This window comes from Ambystoma mexicanum, chromosome 10 (genome assembly GCF_040938575.1).
Source record: "Ambystoma mexicanum isolate Mex_15411 chromosome 10, UKY_AmexF1_1, whole genome shotgun sequence".
NCBI classification, from domain to species: domain Eukaryota; kingdom Metazoa; phylum Chordata; class Amphibia; order Caudata; family Ambystomatidae; genus Ambystoma; species Ambystoma mexicanum.
The window spans coordinates 1536806534-1536830439 of record NC_090932.1 but is presented as its reverse complement, the minus strand read 5'-3'; the positions used below and the strand labels follow the sequence as shown (position 1 = coordinate 1536830439).

Here is a 23906-nt window from a genome sequence, read left to right as displayed (position 1 = left end):
AAGCCTGAACAGGGCAAGACCGCTTCATTTTTGGCAGTGGAGTGGAAGTAGAATTGCAGGGTCCGCCCTATGAGACAGGGTACAAGACGTGAATTACATAGGACCTTTTCACTTTTCCCAGAGTCCCCTGCAAAATCGGGTCTATTTTCAAGAACAAGTGCAATTATCACAAACAGGTAGGTATGTGATGGCATGGAAATGTATCGAAATTGTAATGGTTTGGTCAACAGTTGGAACGCTCAGAGACAAATTGATTCACTTCTTGTCAATGTCCTGGCTGCACTGCAGAAACAGCTGGTCGTCCTGGTGGAGCATCACTTCACCTGTCCCCAAAGGAGCCCATTTCTCGGTGCTGTCCTCGCTCCTGTGCAATCCTCCAATGGCTCTTTGCATTCTCAAGCCTCTCCCATGTTGCCTTGGCAGCGGCCTGCCCAATAAACTCTCAGGAGGGCGGGGTCACTTGCCAACAGGCCACCGATCATGCTAAGGGAAAGAGCGCACAGGTAGCAGCCTGCTCATTTGCATGTTTACTCCCAGAATCCTATGCATACCTTGCTACTATATTTGCTGTCAGTTTGGTGAGCGCAAGATGATACAGGTGTTCACCTCAACAAATCTCGGCACTGGAATCCAGGCGGTTTTATGAGTTTGACAAAGGATGCTCAGGATGGAGCTTGCTGGGATCAGTGCAAGTTAAATGGGAATCCATTCCCGGGGCGCACGGGCCTCTGGGTCAGGTGCTTTAGCTTTGCGCAGTGGCAGTATCGTAGCTTATGAGGTTTAACCGAGGAGCGATTATTGCTTATTGAAAACTTTACCCAATACCCCGCCATGACAGCTTGAAATATAGCTGGAATTGGTAATTTTTGACAGTCTCTACGGAGGCTGAACCGATTTGTTTGAAAAGGAGACAATGACGCTTTTACTCCACTGGAGAAGACCTAGCAAGAGGGGTGTGTTTTTCGGAACCCATCCCTTCTATTCTTTGTTCTCTCGTGGCCTACCCTCAACAAAGGGGTTTACTTCCAGAAGCTAGCGCATTCGTAAACTCCAAGCGGCGCAGCGAAGTCTATGGAACCGTGACCATGCAGCAGGTGCATTAAGCGCCTCAGTTGTCTTGCTGCCTTCCTGATCTCACGACATGAAAACCATGAGCTTTCAGAACCTAGCAGACAGTGACCTGTCTGCCTTCGATCCTCTTTGCCACATCTGCTCTTGCGAAAGTCATCAGATTGTTGGATGGTTACTCAGGGAGGTCTGGCTGCCACTGAAGCCAACCGCAGCAGAGGGGTCGCTTTACCTTTGGCCTTCGCTCACCATCTCAGTCTTCCCAAGAGAGGCAAAAGGGCATTTCTGTCCCCATGCATTCTATAGACACATATTCACGTGGAGTCAACAACCCGACCTCTCTTGGTGTGACGAATCAACTTCCGGGGCACTAGTGGTCCAGGGAGGAATATCGCTTTCTAGACCATCAATCAGTCCCACACCTCTAGTACACCGGAAGGGGTCCGAACAGTGGACGGAACGTCAGGCTGGTTAGTTGCAACAGAGCGAAAAAACAATTGTGACCCACTGATAAAAGGGACTGTCCAGTCAAGGTTGTATACAAATATCTACTTTAGTATTAATACAACAGACAGTTCTAACACACTACAAAATACAACCCACCCTATAAAGGAAAACAGGGGACAGACAGTTTCACAAAGGAGAGGGATGCACTCTGGATACTGACAGGAGTGCAGTCGGTAAGCAATCAGTCTGAACTGTTCAAGGTTATTTGGTTGCAGCAGCAAGGGAGCAAGAGGTCGTAAATGTCACTAAGGGCCTTCGGAGAAGGACCAGGGGGACAGAACCACAATGTAACTGGTGTTTGAGATGATCTTGGTACTCGACAGCATCGAGTGGCTTCCAGCATGCTTTGTAGCTCCGGCGACAGAGTTCAAGAGGGACGACAGATGCGGATATCAGTTGGCAGGCAGTTTGGTAAGCGAGGCTGGGCGGACGGCTGCAGGCTGCCCTACCCGGCGGCTCGGGGTGAAGAATCGTTGTCTGTGTGCTGGTTGGTGGATCTGGAATGCTGGTCGAGGGTTCTCAGACGGCTTTAGTGACTGCAGCGTGAGAACAGCCACAGTGGTGCAGCCGGTCGCAGTTTGAGAGCTCGACTGCTTCGAAAAAGTCCTTAAAAGATGGACGCTGGTTGATGCTTGTTGTGGCACTCCTCCGAGCTTCTTCTCAATGCTTGGGTCGACGTTTAAGGCGGCCGACCCAAAGCTGAGAAGAGTGTTTGCCGGCAACGGCCTTGTCCTTTGTTCAGAGACTCTCTGGCACTTCCCACCTAGGAAGCTTGCTGGCTTAACCTAGCAGGGCACGCTGTGTGCTGGCTGGGTACCGGTTCTGGTGCTGCTTGATGGATCCTCTGAGTCGGGTATCTCCCTCTGTTCCCTGGGAGATGTTTTGGGAGGTATTTTGCTTCCCTCTTGGAAATCCTGGACTTCCTTCACTGGCGGAAGCCGTGAGGCAGACTGTACCATCACCGAGGGTCCGAATGAGTCCTTCTTCGTACTCCTTTTGAAGTCGTCGGATGATCTGCTCAGTGAGGGGCTCAGCCCTCTTTTCAAGCCAAATGGGCCCCAGTGATTGGAGCATGCTAAGCCTACCTTAAAGACCCAATCCTGGGTCCCCACCACCAATCTTCTGTCATGCGTAAGGTCATGACCAGAGTGCTTTGCAACAGGAAAGGTAAGGGGTGACAACATGTACTACTAAGCCGCACCCATCTTCCTGTCTCCTGTGGATCAAAGTGGCTCTCTGGTTAATTGAGCTCGAGAACAGACTGTCTGCATCAAATCACATATATCTTCCCTCTGAAAGGGGGTGGCCCTGCAGCGGTTGCCTACTGTAAACAGTTGTTCCACACATGACATTCAATGGCCTTCATACAGAGGGGTGGGAGCTAGCTTCAAGCTGACACATTGCATATGAAAAAGGTGTTGGGGTGCCCTGCCCTGTGTTAGTTCTGTGAACAGACCTCTTGGCAGGCCTGCTTCACTTAATTCTCATCAGTATGCGCTGCCATCAGAGAGAACCTAACAATAGGCAGGGCATATCGATGGAGCCTTTGCTATTTTAAGTAGGCTGACCAGGGCCGGAGGAAGGCGTTGCCTTCCCCCTTCAGAGATGCTTTGATGTACCCATGGCTGTCACATTGCAGCTAAATGTGACAGGAGGACCGCACCGGTAGACTGTGTCCCCCAGAGTGCACTTGACTATGTGTTTGTTGTGCAGTGTCCATTGGGAAATGTGTGCGGGATAGCCCCACACATTTCCAGGAGGTTTACCTACCAACATTCCATTTCTTTTTTAAAAGTATCAAACCAGCCCAGGCGGAGCGCACACTCCCCGTGCGGATGGTCTAATTCCTCACTCTTGGTCAGGTTCTTCAATTCCTACCAGTCAAGTGGTCTCTTCTGTCTGTGTCTGCACTTCATTTGCACAGCAAACAGGCATGTCTTTCCCATGGCAACAGTGTCTTCTCCAAGCTGCACACACAGACAGCCGTTTCTCAGGCTAAATGTTCTCTTCTGACCCCAGTGGCAGAGCCACACTAAGCAGATGGCTCTGCAAAGGCCCAGGGGCTACAGCAAAAAGCCTGAACAGGGCAAGGCCGCTTCATTTTTGGCAGTGGAGTGGAAGTAGAATTGCAGGGTCCGCCCTATGAGACAGGGTACAAGACGTGAATTACATAGGACCTTTTCACTTTTCCCAGAGTCCCCTGCAAAATCGGGTCTATTTTCAAGAACAAGTGCAATTATCACAAACAGGTAGGTATGTGATGGCATGGAAATGTATCGAAATTGTAATGGTTTGGTCAACAGTTGGAACGCTCAGAGACAAATTGATTCACTTCTTGTCAATGTCCTGGCTGCACTGCAGAAACAGCTGGTCGTCCTGGTGGAGCATCACTTCACCTGTCCCCAAAGGAGCCCATTTCTCGATGCTGTCCTCGCTCCTGTGCAATCCTCCAATGGCTCTTTGCATTCTCAAGCCTCTCCCATGTTGCCTTGGCAGCGGCCTGCCCAATAATCTCTCAGGAGGGCGGGGTCACTTGCCAACAGGCCACCGATCATGCTAAGGGAAAGAGCGCACAGGTAGCAGCCTGCTCATTTGCATGTTTACTCCCAGAATCCTATGCATACCTTGCTACTATATTTGCTGTCAGTTTGGTGAGCGCAAGATGATACAGGTGTTCACCTCAACAAATCTCGGCACTGGAATCCAGGCGGTTTTATGAGTTTGACAAAGGATGCTCAGGATGGAGCTTGCTGGGATCAGTGCAAGTTAAATGGGAATCCATTCCCGGGGCGCACGGGCCTCTGGGTCAGGTGCTTTAGCTTTGCGCAGTGGCAGTATCGTAGCTCATGAGGTTTAATCGAGGCGCGATTATTGCTTATTGAAAACTTTACCCAATACCCCGCCATGACAGCTTGAAATATAGCTGGAATTGGTAATTTTTGACAGTCTCTACGAAGGCTGAACCGATTTGTTTGAAAAGGAGACAATGACGCTTTTACTCCACTGGAGAAGACCTAGCAAGAGGGGTGTGTTTTTCGGGACCCATCCCTTCTATTCTTTGTTCTCTCGTGGCCTACCCTCAACAAAGGGGTTTACTTCCAGAAGCTAGCGCATTCGTAAACTCCAAGCGGCGCAGCGAAGTCTATGGAACCGTGACCATGCAGCAGGTGCATTAAGCGCCTCAGTTGTCTCGCTGCCTTCCTGATCTCACGACATGAAAACCATGAGCTTTCAGAACCTAGCAGACAGTGACCCGTCTGCCTTCGATCCTCTTTGCCACACCTGCTCTTGCGAAAGTCATCAGATTTTTGGATGGTTACTCAGGGAGGTCTGGCTGCCACTGAAGCCAACCGCAGCAGAGGGGTCGCTTTACCTTTGGCCTTCGCTCACCATCTCAGTCTTCCCAAGAGAGGCAAAAGGGCATTTCTGTCCCCATGCATTCTATAGACACATATTCACGTGGAGTCAACAACCCGACCTCTCTTGGTGTGACGAATCAACTTCCGGGGCACTAGTGGTCCAGGGAGGAATATCGCTTTCTAGACCATCAATCAGTCCCACACCTCTAGTACACCGGAAGGGGTCCGAACAGTGGACGGAACGTCAGGCTGGTTAGTTGCAACAGAGCGAAAAAACAATTGTGACCCACTGATAAAAGGGACTGTCCAGTCAAGGTTGTATACAAATATCTACTTTAGTATTAATACAACAGACAGTTCTAACACACTACAAAATACAACCCACCCCATAAAGGAAAACAGGGGACAGACAGTTTCACAAAGGAGAGGGATGCACTCTGGATACTGACAGGAGTGCAGTCGGTAAAGCAATCAGTCTGAACTGTTCAAGGTTATTTGGTTGCAGCAGCAAGGGAGCAAGAGGTCGTAAATGTCACTAAGGGCCTTCGGAGAAGGACCAGGGGGACAGAACCACAATGTAACTGGTGTTTGAGATGATCTTGGTACTCGACAGCATCGAGTGGCTTCCAGCATGCTTTGTAGCTCCGGCGACAGAGTTCAAGAGGGACGACAGATGCGGATATCAGTTGGCAGGCAGTTTGGTAAGCGAGGCTGGGCGGACGGCTGCAGGCTGCCCTACCCGGCGGCTCGGGGTGAAGAATCGTTGTCTGTGTGCTGGTTGGTGGATCTGGAATGCTGGTCGAGGGTTCTCAGACGGCTTTAGTGACTGCAGCGTGAGAACAGCCACAGTGGTGCAGCCGGTCGCAGTTTGAGAGCTCGACTGCTTCGAAAAAGTCCTTAAAAGATGGACGCTGGTTGATGCTTGTTGTGGCCCTCCTCCGAGCTTCTTCTCAATGCTTGGGTCGACGTTTAAGGCGGCCGACCCAAAGCTGAGAAGAGTGTTTGCCGGCAACGGCCTTGTCCTTTGTTCAGAGACTCTCTGGCACTTCCCACCTAGGAAGCTTGCTGGCTTAACCTAGCAGGGCACGCTGTGTGCTGGCTGGGTACCGGTTCTGGTGCTGCTTGATGGATCCTCTGAGTCGGGTATCTCCCTCTGTTCCCTGGGAGATGTTTTGGGAGGTATTTTGCTTCCCTCTTGGAAATCCTGGACTTCCTTCACTGGCGGAAGCCGTGAGGCAGACTGTACCATCACCGAGGGTCCGAATGAGTCCTTCTTCGTACTCCTTTTGAAGTCGTCGGATGATCTGCTCAGTGAGGGGCTCAGCCCTCTTTTAAAGCCAAATGGGCCCCAGTGATTGGAGCATGCTAAGCCTACCTTAAAGACCCAATCCTGGGTCCCCACCACCAATCTTCTGTCATGCGTAAGGTCATGACCAGAGTGCTTTGCAACAGGAAAGGTAAGGGGTGACAACATGTACTACTAAGCCGCACCCATCTTCCTGTCTCCTGTGGATCAAAGTGGCTCTCTGGTTAATTGAGCTCGAGAACAGACTGTCTGCATCAAATCACATATATCTTCCCTCTGAAAGGGGGTGGCCCTGCAGCGGTTGCCTACTGTAAACAGTTGTTCCACACATGACATTCAATGGCCTTCATACAGAGGGGTGGGAGCTAGCTTCAAGCTGACACATTGCATATGAAAAAGGTGTTGGGGTTTCCTGCCCTGTGTTAGTTCTGTGAACAGGCCTCTTGGCAGGCCTGCTTCACTTAACTCTCATCAGTATGCGCTGCCATCAGAGAGAACCTAACAATAGGCAGGGCATATCGATGGAGCCTTTGCTATTTTAAGTAGGCTGACCAGGGCCGGAGGAAGGCGTTGCCTTCCCCCTTCAGAGATGCTTTGATGTACCCATGGCTGTCACATTGCAGCTAAATGTGACAGGAGGACCGCACCGGTAGACTGTGTCCCCCAGAGTGCACTTGACTATGTGTTTGTTGTGCAGTGTCCATTGGGAAATGTGTGCGGGATAGCCCCACACATTTCCAGGAGGTTTACCTACCAACATTCCATTTCTTTTTTAAAAGTATCAAACCAGCCCAGGCGGAGCGCACACTCCCCGTGCGGATGGTCTAATTCCTCACTCTTGGTCAGGTTCTTCAATTCCTACCAGTCAAGTGGTCTCTTCTGTCTGTGTCTGCACTTCATTTGCACAGCAAACAGGCATGTCTTTCCCATGGCAACAGTGTCTTCTCCAAGCTGCACACACAGACAGCCGTTTCTCAGGCTAAATGTTCTCTTCTGACCTCAGTGGCAGAGCCACACTAAGCAGATGGCTCTGCAAAGGCCCAGGGGCTACAGCAAAAAGCCTGAACAGGGCAAGGCCGCTTCATTTTTGGCAGTGGAGTGGAAGTAGAATTGCAGGGTCCGCCCTATGAGACAGGGTACAAGACGTGAATTACATAGGACCTTTTCACTTTTCCCAGAGTCCCCTGCAAAATCGGGTCTATTTTCAAGGACAAGTGCAATTATCACAAACAGGTAGGTATGTGATGGCATGGAAATGTATCGAAATTGTAATGGTTTGGTCAACAGTTGGAACGCTCAGAGACAAATTGATTCACTTCTTGTCAATGTCCTGGCTGCACTGCAGAAACAGCTGGTCGTCCTGGTGGAGCATCACTTCACCTGTCCCCAAAGGAGCCCATTTCTCGATGCTGTCCTCGCTCCTGTGCAATCCTCCAATGGCTCTTTGCATTCTCAAGCCTCTCCCATGTTGCCTTGGCAGCGGCCTGCCCAATAATCTCTCAGGAGGGCGGGGTCACTTGCCAACAGGCCACCGATCATGCTAAGGGAAAGAGCGCACAGGTAGCAGCCTGCTCATTTGCATGTTTACTCCCAGAACCCTATGCATACCTTGCTACTATATTTGCTGTCAGTTTGGTGAGCGCAAGATGATACAGGTGTTCACCTCAACAAATCTCGGCACTGGAATCCAGGCGGTTTTATGAGTTTGACAAAGGATGCTCAGGATGGAGCTTGCTGGGATCAGTGCAAGTTAAATGGGAATCCATTCCCGGGGCGCACGGGCCTCTGGGTCAGGTGCTTTAGCTTTGCGCAGTGGCAGTATCGTAGCTCATGAGGTTTAACCGAGGCGCGATTATTGCTTATTGAAAACTTTACCCAATACCCCGCCATGACAGCTTGAAATATAGCTGGAATTGGTAATTTTTGACAGTCTCTACGGAGGCTGAACCGATTTGTTTGAAAAGGAGACAATGACGCTTTTACTCCACTGGAGAAGACCTAGCAAGAGGGGTGTGTTTTTCGGAACCCATCCCTTCTATTCTTTGTTCTCTCGTGGCCTACCCTCAACAAAGGGGTTTACTTCCAGAAGCTAGCGCATTCGTAAACTCCAAGCGGCGCAGCGAAGTCTATGGAACCGTGACCATGCAGCAGGTGCATTAAGCGCCTCAGTTGTCTCGCTGCCTTCCTGATCTCACGACATGAAAACCATGAGCTTTCAGAACCTAGCAGACAGTGACCTGTCTGCCTTCGATCCTCTTTGCCACATCTGCTCTTGCGAAAGTCATCAGATTGTTGGATGGTTACTCAGGGAGGTCTGGCTGCCACTGAAGCCAACCGCAGCAGAGGGGTCGCTTTACCTTTGGCCTTCGCTCACCATCTCAGTCTTCCCAAGAGAGGCAAAAGGGCATTTCTGTCCCCATGCATTCTATAGACACATATTCACGTGGAGTCAACAACCCGACCTCTCTTGGTGTGACGGATCAACTTCCGGGGCACTAGTGGTCCAGGGAGGAATATCGCTTTCTAGACCATCAATCAGTCCCACACCTCTAGTACACCGGAAGGGGTCCGAACAGTGGACGGAACGTCAGGCTGGTTAGTTGCAACAGAGCGAAAAAACAATTGTGACCCACTGATAAAAGGGACTGTCCAGTCAAGGTTGTATACAAATATCTACTTTAGTATTAATACAACAGACAGTTCTAACACAATACAAAATACAACCCACCCTATAAAGGAAAACAGGGGACAGACAGTTTCACAAAGGAGAGGGATGCACTCTGGATACTGACAGGAGTGCAGTCGGTAAAGCAATCAGTCTGAACTGTTCAAGGTTATTTGGTTGCAGCAGCAAGGGAGCAAGAGGTTGTAAATGTCACTAAGGGCCTTCGGAGAAGGACCAGGGGGACAGAACCACAATGTAACTGGTGTTTGAGATGATCTTGGTACTCGACAGCATCGAGTGGCTTCCAGCATGCTTTGTAGCTCCGGCGACAGAGTTCAAGAGGGACGACAGATGCGGATATCAGTTGGCAGGCAGTTTGGTAAGCGAGGCTGGGCGGACGGCTGCAGGCTGCCCTACCCGGCGGCTCGGGGTGAAGAATCGTTGTCTGTGTGCTGGTTGGTGGATCTGGAACGCTGGTCGAGGGTTCTCAGACGGCTTTAGTGACTGCAGCGTGAGAACAGCCACAGTGGTGCAGCCGGGCGCAGTTTGAGAGCTCGACTGCTTCGAAAAAGTCCTTAAAAGATGGACGCTGGTTGATGCTTGTTGTGGCACTCCTCCGAGCTTCTTCTCAATGCTTGGGTCGACGTTTAAGGCGGCCGACCCAAAGCTGAGAAGAGTGTTTGCCGGCAACGGCCTTGTCCTTTGTTCAGAGACTCTCTGGCACTTCCCACCTAGGAAGCTTGCTGGCTTAACCTAGCAGGGCACGCTGTGTGCTGGCTGGGTACCGGTTCTGGTGCTGCTTGATGGATCCTCTGAGTCGGGTATCTCCCTCTGTTCCCTGGGAGATGTTTTGGGAGGTATTTTGCTTCCCTCTTGGAAATCCTGGACTTCCTTCACTGGCGGAAGCCGTGAGGCAGACTGTACCATCACCGAGGGTCCGAATGAGTCCTTCTTCGTACTCCTTTTGAAGTCGTCGGATGATCTGCTCAGTGAGGGGCTCAGCCCTCTTTTAAAGCCAAATGGGCCCCAGTGATTGGAGCATGCTAAGCCTACCTTAAAGACCCAATCCTGGGTCCCCACCACCAATCTTCTGTCATGCGTAAGGTCATGACCAGAGTGCTTTGCAACAGGAAAGGTAAGGGGTGACAACATGTACTACTAAGCCGCACCCATCTTCCTGTCTCCTGTGGATCAAAGTGGCTCTCTGGTTAACTGAGCTCGAGAACAGACTGTCTGCATCAAATCACATATATCTTCCCTCTGAAAGGGGGTGGCCCTGCAGCGGTTGCCTACTGTAAACAGTTGTTCCACACATGACATTCAATGGCCTTCATACAGAGGGGTGGGAGCTAGCTTCAAGCTGACACATTGCATATGAAAAAGGTGTTGGGGTTTCCTGCCCTGTGTTAGTTCTGTGAACAGGCCTCTTGGCAGGCCTGCTTCACTTAACTCTCATCAGTATGCGCTGCCATCAGAGAGAACCTAACAATAGGCAGGGCATATCGATGGAGCCTTTGCTATTTTAAGTAGGCTGACCAGGGCCGGAGGAAGGCGTTGCCTTCCCCCTTCAAAGATGCTTTGATGTACCCATGGCTGTCACATTGCAGCTAAATGTGACAGGAGGACCGCACCGGTAGACTGTGTCCCCCAGAGTGCACTTGACTATGTGTTTGTTGTGCAGTGTCCATTGGGAAATGTGTGCGGGATAGCCCCACACATTTCCAGGAGGTTTACCTACCAACATTCCATTTCTTTTTTAAAAGTATCAAACCAGCCCAGGCGGAGCGCACACTCCCCGTGCGGATGGTCTAATTCCTCACTCTTGGTCAGGTTCTTCAATTCCTACCAGTCAAGTGGTCTCTTCTGTCTGTGTCTGCACTTCATTTGCACAGCAAACAGGCATGTCTTTCCCATGGCAACAGTGTCTTCTCCAAGCTGCACACACAGACAGCCGTTTCTCAGGCTAAATGTTCTCTTCTGACCCCAGTGGCAGAGCCACACTAAGCAGATGGCTCTGCAAAGGCCCAGGGGCTACAGCAAAAAGCCTGAACAGGGCAAGGCCGCTTCATTTTTGGCAGTGGAGTGGAAGTAGAATTGCAGGGTCCGCCCTATGAGACAGGGTACAAGACGTGAATTACATAGGACCTTTTCACTTTTCCCAGAGTCCCCTGCAAAATCGGGTCTATTTTCAAGGACAAGTGCAATTATCACAAACAGGTAGGTATGTGATGGCATGGAAATGTATCGAAATTGTAATGGTTTGGTCAACAGTTGGAACGCTCAGAGACAAATTGATTCACTTCTTGTCAATGTCCTGGCTGCACTGCAGAAACAGCTGGTCGTCCTGGTGGAGCATCACTTCACCTGTCCCCAAAGGAGCCCATTTCTCGATGCTGTCCTCGCTCCTGTGCAATCCTCCAATGGCTCTTTGCATTCTCAAGCCTCTCCCATGTTGCCTTGGCAGCGGCCTGCCCAATAATCTCTCAGGAGGGCGGGGTCACTTGCCAACAGGCCACCGATCATGCTAAGGGAAAGAGCGCACAGGTAGCAGCCTGCTCATTTGCATGTTTACTCCCAGAATCCTATGCATACCTTGCTACTATATTTGCTGTCAGTTTGGTGAGCGCAAGATGATACAGGTGTTCACCTCAACAAATCTCGGCACTGGAATCCAGGCGGTTTTATGAGTTTGACAAAGGATGCTCAGGATGGAGCTTGCTGGGATCAGTGCAAGTTAAATGGGAATCCATTCCCGGGGCGCACGGGCCTCTGGGTCAGGTGCTTTAGCTTTGCGCAGTGGCAGTATCGTAGCTCATGAGGTTTAATCGAGGCGCGATTATTGCTTATTGAAAACTTTACCCAATACCCCGCCATGACAGCTTGAAATATAGCTGGAATTGGTAATTTTTGACAGTCTCTACGGAGGCTGAACCGATTTGTTTGAAAAGGAGACAATGACGCTTTTACTCCACTGGAGAAGACCTAGCAAGAGGGGTGTGTTTTTCGGAACCCATCCCTTCTATTCTTTGTTCTCTCGTGGCCTACCCTCAACAAAGGGGTTTACTTCCAGAAGCTAGCGCATTCGTAAACTCCAAGCGGCGCAGCGAAGTCTATGGAACCGTGACCATGCAGCAGGTGCATTAAGCGCCTCAGTTGTCTCGCTGCCTTCCTGATCTCACGACATGAAAACCATGAGCTTTCAGAACCTAGCAGACAGTGACCTGTCTGCCTTCGATCCTCTTTGCCACATCTGCTCTTGCGAAAGTCATCAGATTGTTGGATGGTTACTCAGGGAGGTCTGGCTGCCACTGAAGCCAACCGCAGCAGAGGGGTCGCTTTACCTTTGGCCTTCGCTCACCATCTCAGTCTTCCCAAGAGAGGCAAAAGGGCATTTCTGTCCCCATGCATTCTATAGACACATATTCACGTGGAGTCAACAACCCGACCTCTCTTGGTGTGACGAATCAAATTCCGGGGCACTAGTGGTCCAGGGAGGAATATCGCTTTCTAGACCATCAATCAGTCCCACACCTCTAGTACACCGGAAGGGGTCCGAACAGTGGACGGAACGTCAGGCTGGTTAGTTGCAACAGAGCGAAAAAACAATTGTGACCCACTGATAAAAGGGACTGTCCAGTCAAGGTTGTATACAAATATCTACTTTAGTATTAATAAAACAGACAGTTCTAACACACTACAAAATACAACCCACCCTATAAAGGAAAACAGGGGACAGACAGTTTCACAAAGGAGAGGGATGCACTCTGGATACTGACAGGAGTGCAGTCGGTAAAGCAATCAGTCTGAACTGTTCAAGGTTATTTGGTTGCAGCAGCAAGGGAGCAAGAGGTCGTAAATGTCACTAAGGGCCTTCGGAGAAGGACCAGGGGGACAGAACCACAATGTAACTGGTGTTTGAGATGATCTTGGTACTCGACAGCATCGAGTGGCTTCCAGCATGCTTTGTAGCTCCGGCGACAGAGTTCAAGAGGGACGACAGATGCGGATATCAGTTGGCAGGCAGTTTGGTAAGCGAGGCTGGGCGGACGGCTGCAGGCTGCCCTACCCGGCGGCTCGGGGTGAAGAATCGTTGTCTGTGTGCTGGTTGGTGGATCTGGAATGCTGGTCGAGGGTTCTCAGACGGCTTTAGTGACTGCAGCGTGAGAACAGCCACAGTGGTGCAGCCGGTCGCAGTTTGAGAGCTCGACTGCTTCGAAAAAGTCCTTAAAAGATGGACGCTGGTTGATGCTTGTTGTGGCACTCCTCCGAGCTTCTTCTCAATGCTTGGGTCGACGTTTAAGGCGGCCGACCCAAAGCTGAGAAGAGTGTTTGCCGGCAACGGCCTTGTCCTTTGTTCAGAGACTCTCTGGCACTTCCCACCTAGGAAGCTTGCTGGCTTAACCTAGCAGGGCACGCTGTGTGCTGGCTGGGTACCGGTTCTGGTGCTGCTTGATGGATCCTCTGAGTCGGGTATCTCCCTCTGTTCCCTGGGAGATGTTTTGGGAGGTATTTTGCTTCCCTCTTGGAAATCCTGGACTTCCTTCACTGGCGGAAGCCGTGAGGCAGACTGTACCATCACCGAGGGTCCGAATGAGTCCTTCTTCGTACTCCTTTTGAAGTCGTCGGATGATCTGCTCAGTGAGGGGCTCAGCCCTCTTTTAAAGCCAAATGGGCCCCAGTGATTGGAGCATGCTAAGCCTACCTTAAAGACCCAATCCTGGGTCCCCACCACCAATCTTCTGTCATGCGTAAGGTCATGACCAGAGTGCTTTGCAACAGGAAAGGTAAGGGGTGACAACATGTACGACTAAGCCGCACCCATCTTCCTGTCTCCTGTGGATCAAAGTGGCTCGCTGGTTAATTGAGCTCGAGAACAGACTGTCTGCATCAAATCACATATATCTTCCCTCTGAAAGGGGGTGGCCCTGCAGCGGTTGCCTACTGTAAACAGTTGTTCCACACATGACATTCAATGGCCTTCATACAGAGGGGTGGGAGCTAGCTTCAAGCTGACACATTGCATATGAAAAAGGTGTTGGGGTTTCCTGCCCTGTGTTAGTTCTGTGAACAGGCCTCTTGGCAGGCCTGCTTCACTTAACTCTCATCAGTATGCGCTGCCATCAGAGAGAACCTAACAATAGGCAGGGCATATCGATGGAGCCTTTGCTATTTTAAGTAGGCTGACCAGGGCCGGAGGAAGGCGTTGCCTTCCCCCTTCAGAGATGCTTTGATGTACCCATGGCTGTCACATTGCAGCTAAATGTGACAGGAGGACCGCACCGGTAGACTGTGTCCCCCAGAGTGCACTTGACTATGTGTTTGTTGTGCAGTGTCCATTGGGAAATGTGTGCGGGATAGCCCCACACATTTCCAGGAGGTTTACCTACCAACATTCCATTTCTTTTTTAAAAGTATCAAACCAGCCCAGGCGGAGCGCACACTCCCCGTGCGGATGGTCTAATTCCTCACTCTTGGTCAGGTTCTTCAATTCCTACCAGTCAAGTGGTCTCTTCTGTCTGTGTCTGCACTTCATTTGCACAGCAAACAGGCATGTCTTTCCCATGGCAACAGTGTCTTCTCCAAGCTGCACACACAGACAGCCGTTTCTCAGGCTAAATGTTCTCTTCTGACCTCAGTGGCAGAGCCACACTAAGCAGATGGCTCTGCAAAGGCCCAGGGGCTACAGCAAAAAGCCTGAACAGGGCAAGGCCGCTTCATTTTTGGCAGTGGAGTGGAAGTAGAATTGCAGGGTCCGCCCTATGAGACAGGGTACCAGACGTGAATTACATAGGACCTTTTCACTTTTCCCAGAGTCCCCTGCAAAATCGGGTCTATTTTCAAGGACAAGTGCAATTATCACAAACAGTAGGTATGTGATGGCATGGAAATGTATCGAAATTGTCATGGTTTGGTCAACAGTTGGAACGCTCAGAGACAAATTGATTCACTTCTTGTCAATGTCCTGGCTGCACTGCAGAAACAGCTGGTCGTCCTGGTGGAGCATCACTTCACCTGTCCCCAAAGGAGCCCATTTCTCGATGCTGTCCTCGCTCCTGTGCAATCCTCCAATGGCTCTTTGCATTCTCAAGCCTCTCCCATGTTGCCTTGGCAGCGGCCTGCCCAATAATCTCTCAGGAGGGCGGGGTCACTTGCCAACAGGCCACCGATCATGCTAAGGGAAAGAGCGCACAGGTAGCAGCCTGCTCATTTGCATGTTTACTCCCAGAATCCTATGCATACCTTGCTACTATATTTGCTGTCAGTTTGGTGAGCGCAAGATGATACAGGTGTTCACCTCAACAAATCTCGGCACTGGAATCCAGGCGGTTTTATGAGTTTGACAAAGGATGCTCAGGATGGAGCTTGCTGGGATCAGTGCAAGTTAAATGGGAATCCATTCCCGGGGCGCACGGGCCTCTGGGTCAGGTGCTTTAGCTTTGCGCAGTGGCAGTATCGTAGCTCATGAGGTTTAACCGAGGCGCGATTATTGCTTATTGAAAACTTTACCCAATACCCCGCCATGACAGCTTGAAATATAGCTGGAATTGGTAATTTTTGACAGTCTCTACGGAGGCTGAACCGATTTGTTTGAAAAGGAGACAATGACGCTTTTACTCCACCGGAGAAAACCTAGCAAGAGGGGTGTGTTTTTCGGAACCCATCCCTTCTATTCTTTGTTCTCTCGTGGCCTACCCTCAACAAAGGGGTTTACTTCCAGAAGCTAGCGCATTCGTAAACTCCAAGCGGCGCAGCGAAGTCTATGGAACCGTGACCATGCAGCAGGTGCATTAAGCGCCTCAGTTGTCTCGCTGCCTTCCTGATCTCACGACATGAAAACCATGAGCTTTCAGAACCTAGCAGACAGTGACCTGTCTGCCTTCGATCCTCTTTGCCACATCTGCTCTTGCGAAAGTCATCAGATTGTTGGATGGTTACTCAGGGAGGTCTGGCTGCCACTGAAGCCAACCGCAGCAGAGGGGTCGCTTTACCTTTGGCCTTCGCTCACCATCTCAGTCTTCCCAAGAGAGGCAAAAGGGCATTTCTGTCCCCATGCATTCTATAGACACATATTCACGTGGAGTCAACAACCCGACCTCTCTTGGTGTGACGAATCAACTTCCGGGGCACTAGTGGTCCAGGGAGGAATATCGCTTTCTAGACCATCAATCAGTCCCACACCTCTAGTACACCGGAAGGGGTCCGAACAGTGGACGGAACGTCAGGCTGGTTAGTTGCAACAGAGCGAAAAAACAATTGTGACCCACTGATAAAAGGGACTGTCCAGTCAAGGTTGTATACAAATATCTACTTTAGTATTAATACAACAGACAGTTCTAACACACTACAAAATACAACCCACCCTATAAAGGAAAACAGGGGACAGACAGTTTCACAAAGGAGAGGGATGCACTCTGGTTACTGACAGGAGTGCAGTCGGTAAAGCAATCAGTCTGAACTGTTCAAGGTTATTTGGTTGCAGCAGCAAGGGAGCAAGAGGTCGTAAATGTCACTAAGGGCCTTCGGAGAAGGACCAGGGGGACAGAACCACAATGTAACTGGTGTTTGAGATGATCTTGGTACTCGACAGCATCGAGTGGCTTCCAGCATGCTTTGTAGCTCCGGCGACAGAGTTCAAGAGGGACGACAGATGCGGATATCAGTTGGCAGGCAGTTTGGTAAGCGAGGCTGGGCGGACGGCTGCAGGCTGCCCTACCCGGCGGCTCGGGGTGAAGAATCGTTGTCTGTGTGCTGGTTGGTGGATCTGGAATGCTGGTCGAGGGTTCTCAGACGGCTTTAGTGACTGCAGCGTGAGAACAGCCACAGTGGTGCAGCCGGTCGCAGTTTGAGAGCTCGACTGCTTCGAAAAAGTCCTTAAAAGATGGACGCTGGTTGATGCTTGTTGTGGCACTCCTCCGAGCTTCTTCTCAATGCTTGGGTCGACGTTTAAGGCGGCCGACCCAAAGCTGAGAAGAGTGTTTGCCGGCAACGGCCTTGTCCTTTGTTCAGAGACTCTCTGGCACTTCCCACCTAGGAAGCTTGCTGGCTTAACCTAGCAGGGCACGCTGTGTGCTGGCTGGGTACCGGTTCTGGTGCTGCTTGATGGATCCTCTGAGTCGGGTATCTCCCTCTGTTCCCTGGGAGATGTTTTGGGAGGTATTTTGCTTCCCTCTTGGAAATCCTGGACTTCCTTCACTGGCGGAAGCCGTGAGGCAGACTGTACCATCACCGAGGGTCCGAATGAGTCCTTCTTCGTACTCCTTTTGAAGTCGTCGGATGATCTGCTCAGTGAGGGGCTCAGCCCTCTTTTAAAGCCAAATGGGCCCCAGTGATTGGAGCATGCTAAGCCTACCTTAAAGACCCAATCCTGGGTCCCCACCACCAATCTTCTGTCATGCGTAAGGTCATGACCAGAGTGCTTTGCAACAGGAAAGGTAAGGGGTGACAACATGTACGACTAAGCCGCACCCATCTTCCTGTCTCCTGTGGATCAAAGTGGCTCGCTGGTTAATTGAGCTCGAGAACAGACTGTCTGCATCAAATCACATATATCTTCCCTCTGAAAGGGGGTGGCCCTGCAGCGGTTGCCTACTGTAAACAGTTGTTCCACACATGACATTCAATGGCCTTCATACAGAGGGGTGGGAGCTAGCTTCAAGCTGACACATTGCATATGAAAAAGGTGTTGGGGTTTCCTGCCCTGTGTTAGTTCTGTGAACAGGCCTCTTGGCAGGCCTGCTTCACTTAACTCTCATCAGTATGCGCTGCCATCAGAGAGAACCTAACAATAGGCAGGGCATATCGATGGAGCCTTTGCTATTTTAAGTAGGCTGACCAGGGCCGGAGGAAGGCGTTGCCTTCCCCCTTCAGAGATGCTTTGATGTACCCATGGCTGTCACATTGCAGCTAAATGTGACAGGAGGACCGCACCGGTAGACTGTGTCCCCCAGAGTGCACTTGACTATGTGTTTGTTGTGCAGTGTCCATTGGGAAATGTGTGCGGGATAGCCCCACACATTTCCAGGAGGTTTACCTACCAACATTCCATTTCTTTTTTAAAAGTATCAAACCAGCCCAGGCGGAGCGCACACTCCCCGTGCGGATGGTCTAATTCCTCACTCTTGGTCAGGTTCTTCAATTCCTACCAGTCAAGTGGTCTCTTCTGTCTGTGTCTGCACTTCATTTGCACAGCAAACAGGCATGTCTTTCCCATGGCAACAGTGTCTTCTCCAAGCTGCACACACAGACAGCCGTTTCTCAGGCTAAATGTTCTCTTCTGACCTCAGTGGCAGAGCCACACTAAGCAGATGGCTCTGCAAAGGCCCAGGGGCTACAGCAAAAAGCCTGAACAGGGCAAGGCCGCTTCATTTTTGGCAGTGGAGTGGAAGTAGAATTGCAGGGTCCGCCCTATGAGACAGGGTACAAGACGTGAATTACATAGGACCTTTTCACTTTTCCCAGAGTCCCCTGCAAAATCGGGTCTATTTTCAAGGACAAGTGCAATTATCACAAACAGTAGGTATGTGATGGCATGGAAATGTATCGAAATTGTCATGGTTTGGTCAACAGTTGGAACGCTCAGAGACAAATTGATTCACTTCTTGTCAATGTCCTGGCTGCACTGCAGAAACAGCTGGTCGTCCTGGTGGAGCATCACTTCACCTGTCCCCAAAGGAGCCCATTTCTCGATGCTGTCCTCGCTCCTGTGCAATCCTCCAATGGCTCTTTGCATTCTCAAGCCTCTCCCATGTTGCCTTGGCAGCGGCCTGCCCAATAATCTCTCAGGAGGGCGGGGTCACTTGCCAACAGGCCACCGATCATGCTAAGGGAAAGAGCGCACAGGTAGCAGCCTGCTCATTTGCATGTTTACTCCCAGAATCCTATGCATACCTTGCTACTATATTTGCTGTCAGTTTGGTGAGCGCAAGATGATACAGGTGTTCACCTCAACAAATCTCGGCACTGGAATCCAGGCGGTTTTATGAGTTTGACAAAGGATGCTCAGGATGGAGCTTGCTGGGATCAGTGCAAGTTAAATGGGAATCCATTCCCGGGGCGCACGGGCCTCTGGGTCAGGTGCTTTAGCTTTGCGCAGTGGCAGTATCGTAGCTCATGAGGTTTAACCGAGGCGCGATTATTGCTTATTGAAAACTTTACCCAATACCCCGCCATGACAGCTTGAAATATAGCTGGAATTGGTAATTTTTGACAGTCTCTACGGAGGCTGAACCGATTTGTTTGAAAAGGAGACAATGACGCTTTTACTCCACCGGAGAAAACCTAGCAAGAGGGGTGTGTTTTTCGGAACCCATCCCTTCTATTCTTTGTTCTCTCGTGGCCTACCCTCAACAAAGGGGTTTACTTCCAGAAGCTAGCGCATTCGTAAACTCCAAGCGGCGCAGCGAAGTCTATGGAACCGTGACCATGCAGCAGGTGCATTAAGCGCCTCAGTTGTCTCGCTGCCTTCCTGATCTCACGACATGAAAACCATGAGCTTTCAGAACCTAGCAGACAGTGACCTGTCTGCCTTCGATCCTCTTTGCCACATCTGCTCTTGCGAAAGTCATCAGATTGTTGGATGGTTACTCAGGGAGGTCTGGCTGCCACTGAAGCCAACCGCAGCAGAGGGGTCGCTTTACCTTTGGCCTTCGCTCACCATCTCAGTCTTCCCAAGAGAGGCAAAAGGGCATTTCTGTCCCCATGCATTCTATAGACACATATTCACGTGGAGTCAACAACCCGACCTCTCTTGGTGTGACGAATCAACTTCCGGGGCACTAGTGGTCCAGGGAGGAATATCGCTTTCTAGACCATCAATCAGTCCCACACCTCTAGTACACCGGAAGGGGTCCGAACAGTGGACGGAACGTCAGGCTGGTTAGTTGCAACAGAGCGAAAAAACAATTGTGACCCACTGATAAAAGGGACTGTCCAGTCAAGGTTGTATACAAATATCTACTTTAGTATTAATACAACAGACAGTTCTAACACACTACAAAATACAACCCACCCTATAAAGGAAAACAGGGGACAGACAGTTTCACAAAGGAGAGGGATGCACTCTGGTTACTGACAGGAGTGCAGTCGGTAAAGCAATCAGTCTGAACTGTTCAAGGTTATTTGGTTGCAGCAGCAAGGGAGCAAGAGGTCGTAAATGTCACTAAGGGCCTTCGGAGAAGGACCAGGGGGACAGAACCACAATGTAACTGGTGTTTGAGATGATCTTGGTACTCGACAGCATCGAGTGGCTTCCAGCATGCTTTGTAGCTCCGGCGACAGAGTTCAAGAGGGACGACAGATGCGGATATCAGTTGGCAGGCAGTTTGGTAAGCGAGGCTGGGCGGACGGCTGCAGGCTGCCCTACCCGGCGGCTCGGGGTGAAGAATCGTTGTCTGTGTGCTGGTTGGTGGATCTGGAACGCTGGTCGAGGGTTCTCAGACGGCTTTAGTGACTGCAGCGTGAGAACAGCCACAGTGGTGCAGCCGGTCGCAGTTTGAGAGCTCGACTGCTTCGAAAAAGTCCTTAAAAGATGGACGCTGGTTGATGCTTGTTGTGGCACTCCTCCGAGCTTCTTCTCAATGCTTGGGTCGACGTTTAAGGCGGCCGACCCAAAGCTGAGAAGAGTGTTTGCCAGCAACGGCCTTGTCCTTTGTTCAGAGACTCTCTGGCACTTCCCACCTAGGAAGCTTGCTGGCTTAACCTAGCAGGGCACGCTGTGTGCTGGCTGGGTACCGGTTCTGGTGCTGCTTGATGGATCCTCTGAGTCGGGTATCTCCCTCTGTTCCCTGGGAGATGTTTTGGGAGGTATTTTGCTTCCCTCTTGGAAATCCTGGACTTCCTTCACTGGCGGAAGCCGTGAGGCAGACTGTACCATCACCGAGGGTCCGAATGAGTCCTTCTTCGTACTCCTTTTGAAGTCGTCGGATGATCTGCTCAGTGAGGGGCTCAGCCCTCTTTTAAAGCCAAATGGGCCCCAGTGATTGGAGCATGCTAAGCCTACCTTAAAGACCCAATCCTGGGTCCCCACCACCAATCTTCTGTCATGCGTAAGGTCATGACCAGAGTGCTTTGCAACAGGAAAGGTAAGGGGTGACAACATGTACGACTAAGCCGCACCCATCTTCCTGTCTCCTGTGGATCAAAGTGGCTCTCTGGTTAATTGAGCTCGAGAACAGACTGTCTGCATCAAATCACATATATCTTCCCTCTGAAAGGGGGTGGCCCTGCAGCGGTTGCCTACTGTAAACAGTTGTTCCACACATGACATTCAATGGCCTTCATACAGAGGGGTGGGAGCTAGCTTCAAGCTGACACATTGCATATGAAAAAGGTGTTGGGGTTTCCTGCCCTGTGTTAGTTCTGTGAACAGGCCTCTTGGCAGGCCTGCTTCACTTAACTCTCATCAGTATGCGCTGCCATCAGAGAGAACCTAACAATAGGCAGGGCATATCGATGGAGCCTTTGCTATTTTAAGTAGGCTGACCAGGGCCGGAGGAAGGCGTTGCCTTCCCCCTTCAGAGATGCTTTGATGTACCCATGGCTGTCACATTGCAGCTAAATGTGACAGGAGGACCGCACCGGTAGACTGTGTCCCCCAGAGTGCACTTGACTATGTGTTTGTTGTGCAGTGTCCATTGGGAAATGTGTGCGGGATAGCCCCACACATTTCCAGGAGGTTTACCTACCAACATTCCATTTCTTTTTTAAAAGTATCAAACCAGCCCAGGCGGAGCGCACACTCCCCGTGCGGATGGTCTAATTCCTCACTCTTGGTCAGGTTCTTCAATTCCTACCAGTCAAGTGGTCTCTTCTGTCTGTGTCTGCACTTCATTTGCACAGCAAACAGGCATGTCTTTCCCATGGCAACAGTGTCTTCTCCAAGCTGCACACACAGACAGCCGTTTCTCAGGCTAAATGTTCTCTTCTGACCTCAGTGGCAGAGCCACACTAAGCAGATGGCTCTGCAAAGGCCCAGGGGCTACAGCAAAAAGCCTGAACAGGGCAAGGCCGCTTCATTTTTGGCAGTGGAGTGGAAGTAGAATTGCAGGGTCCGCCCTATGAGACAGGGTACAAGACGTGAATTACATAGGACCTTTTCACTTTTCCTAGAGTCCCCTGCAAAATCGGGTCTATTTTCAAGGACAAGTGCAATTATCACAAACAGGTAGGTATGTGATGGCATGGAAATGTATCGAAATTGTAATGGTTTGGTCAACAGTTGGAACGCTCAGAGACAAATTGATTCACTTCTTGTCAATGTCCTGGCTGCACTGCAGAAACAGCTGGTCGTCCTGGTGGAGCATCACTTCACCTGTCCCCAAAGGAGCCCATTTCTCGATGCTGTCCTCGCTCCTGTGCAATCCTCCAATGGCTCTTTGCATTCTCAAGCCTCTCCCATGTTGCCTTGGCAGCGGCCTGCCCAATAATCTCTCAGGAGGGCGGGGTCACTTGCCAACAGGCCACCGATCATGCTAAGGGAAAGAGCGCACAGGTAGCAGCCTGCTCATTTGCATGTTTACTCCCAGAATCCTATGCATACCTTGCTACTATATTTGCTGTCAGTTTGGTGAGCGCAAGATGATACAGGTGTTCACCTCAACAAATCTCGGCACTGGAATCCAGGCGGTTTTATGAGTTTGACAAAGGATGCTCAGGATGGAGCTTGCTGGGATCAGTGCAAGTTAAATGGGAATCCATTCCCGGGGCGCACGGGCCTCTGGGTCAGGTGCTTTAGCTTTGCGCAGTGGCAGTATCGTAGCTCATGAGGTTTAACCGAGGCGCGATTATTGCTTATTGAAAACTTTACCCAATACCCCGCCATGACAGCTTGAAATATAGCTGGAATTGGTAATTTTTGACAGTCTCTACGGAGGCTGAACCGATTTGTTTGAAAAGGAGACAATGACGCTTTTACTCCACCGGAGAAGACCTAGCAAGAGGGGTGTGTTTTTCGGAACCCATCCCTTCTATTCTTTGTTCTCTCGTGGCCTACCCTCAACAAAGGGGTTTACTTCCAGAAGCTAGCGCATTCGTAAACTCCAAGCGGCGCAGCGAAGTCTATGGAACCGTGACCATGCAGCAGGTGCATTAAGCGCCTCAGTTGTCTCGCTGCCTTCCTGATCTCACGACATGAAAACCATGAGCTTTCAGAACCTAGCAGACAGTGACCTGTCTGCCTTCGATCCTCTTTGCCACATCTGCTCTTGCGAAAGTCATCAGATTGTTGGATGGTTACTCAGGGAGGTCTGGCTGCCACTGAAGCCAACCGCAGCAGAGGGGTCGCTTTACCTTTGGCCTTCGCTCACCATCTCAGTCTTCCCAAGAGAGGCAAAAGGGCATTTCTGTCCCCATGCATTCTATAGACACATATTCACGTGGAGTCAACAACCCGACCTCTCTTGGTGTGACGAATCAACTTCCGGGGCACTAGTGGTCCAGGGAGGAATATCGCTTTCTAGACCATCAATCAGTCCCACACCTCTAGTACACCGGAAGGGGTCCGAACAGTGGACGGAACGTCAGGCTGGTTAATTGCAACAGAGCGAAAAAACAATTGTGACCCACTGATAAAAGGGACTGTCCAGTCAAGGTTGTATACAAATATCTACTTTAGTATTAATACAACAGACAGTTCTAACACACTACAAAATACAACCCACCCTATAAAGGAAAACAGGGGACAGACAGTTTCACAAAGGAGAGGGATGCACTCTGGTTACTGACAGGAGTGCAGTCGGTAAAGCAATCAGTCTGAACTGTTCAAGGTTATTTGGTTGCAGCAGCAAGGGAGCAAGAGGTCGTAAATGTCACTAAGGGCCTTCGGAGAAGGACCAGGGGGACAGAACCACAATGTAACTGGTGTTTGAGATGATCTTGGTACTCGACAGCATCGAGTGGCTTCCAGCATGCTTTGTAGCTCCGGCGACAGAGTTCAAGAGGGACGACAGATGCGGATATCAGTTGGCAGGCAGTTTGGTAAGCGAGGCTGGGCGGACGGCTGCAG

General features: G+C 50.6%; 7 non-coding genes across 7 annotated transcripts; all 7 read left to right on the top strand.

Annotated features, from left to right (window-relative positions):
* The first annotated feature begins 744 nt into the window (after positions 1 to 744).
* LOC138496762 (U4 spliceosomal RNA) lies at positions 745 to 885 on the top strand. Its single transcript, XR_011278244.1, has one exon. It is a non-coding gene; the product is annotated as a U4 spliceosomal RNA (small nuclear RNA).
* Positions 886 to 4392: 3507 nt separating this feature from the next.
* Positions 4393 to 4533, top strand: LOC138496783 (U4 spliceosomal RNA). The gene has a single exon (XR_011278263.1). It is a non-coding gene; the product is annotated as a U4 spliceosomal RNA (small nuclear RNA).
* Positions 4534 to 8041: 3508 nt separating this feature from the next.
* LOC138496566 (U4 spliceosomal RNA) lies at positions 8042 to 8182 on the top strand. The gene has a single exon (XR_011278066.1). It is a non-coding gene; the product is annotated as a U4 spliceosomal RNA (small nuclear RNA).
* Positions 8183 to 11690: 3508 nt separating this feature from the next.
* Positions 11691 to 11831, top strand: LOC138496728 (U4 spliceosomal RNA). The gene has a single exon (XR_011278213.1). It is a non-coding gene; the product is annotated as a U4 spliceosomal RNA (small nuclear RNA).
* A 3507-nt stretch (positions 11832 to 15338) lies between these two features.
* LOC138496565 (U4 spliceosomal RNA) lies at positions 15339 to 15479 on the top strand. The gene has a single exon (XR_011278065.1). It is a non-coding gene; the product is annotated as a U4 spliceosomal RNA (small nuclear RNA).
* A 3507-nt stretch (positions 15480 to 18986) lies between these two features.
* On the top strand, positions 18987 to 19127 carry LOC138496564 (U4 spliceosomal RNA). The gene has a single exon (XR_011278064.1). It is a non-coding gene; the product is annotated as a U4 spliceosomal RNA (small nuclear RNA).
* A 3508-nt stretch (positions 19128 to 22635) lies between these two features.
* LOC138496563 (U4 spliceosomal RNA) lies at positions 22636 to 22776 on the top strand. Its single transcript, XR_011278063.1, has one exon. It is a non-coding gene; the product is annotated as a U4 spliceosomal RNA (small nuclear RNA).
* Positions 22777 to 23906: the final 1130 nt, after the last annotated feature.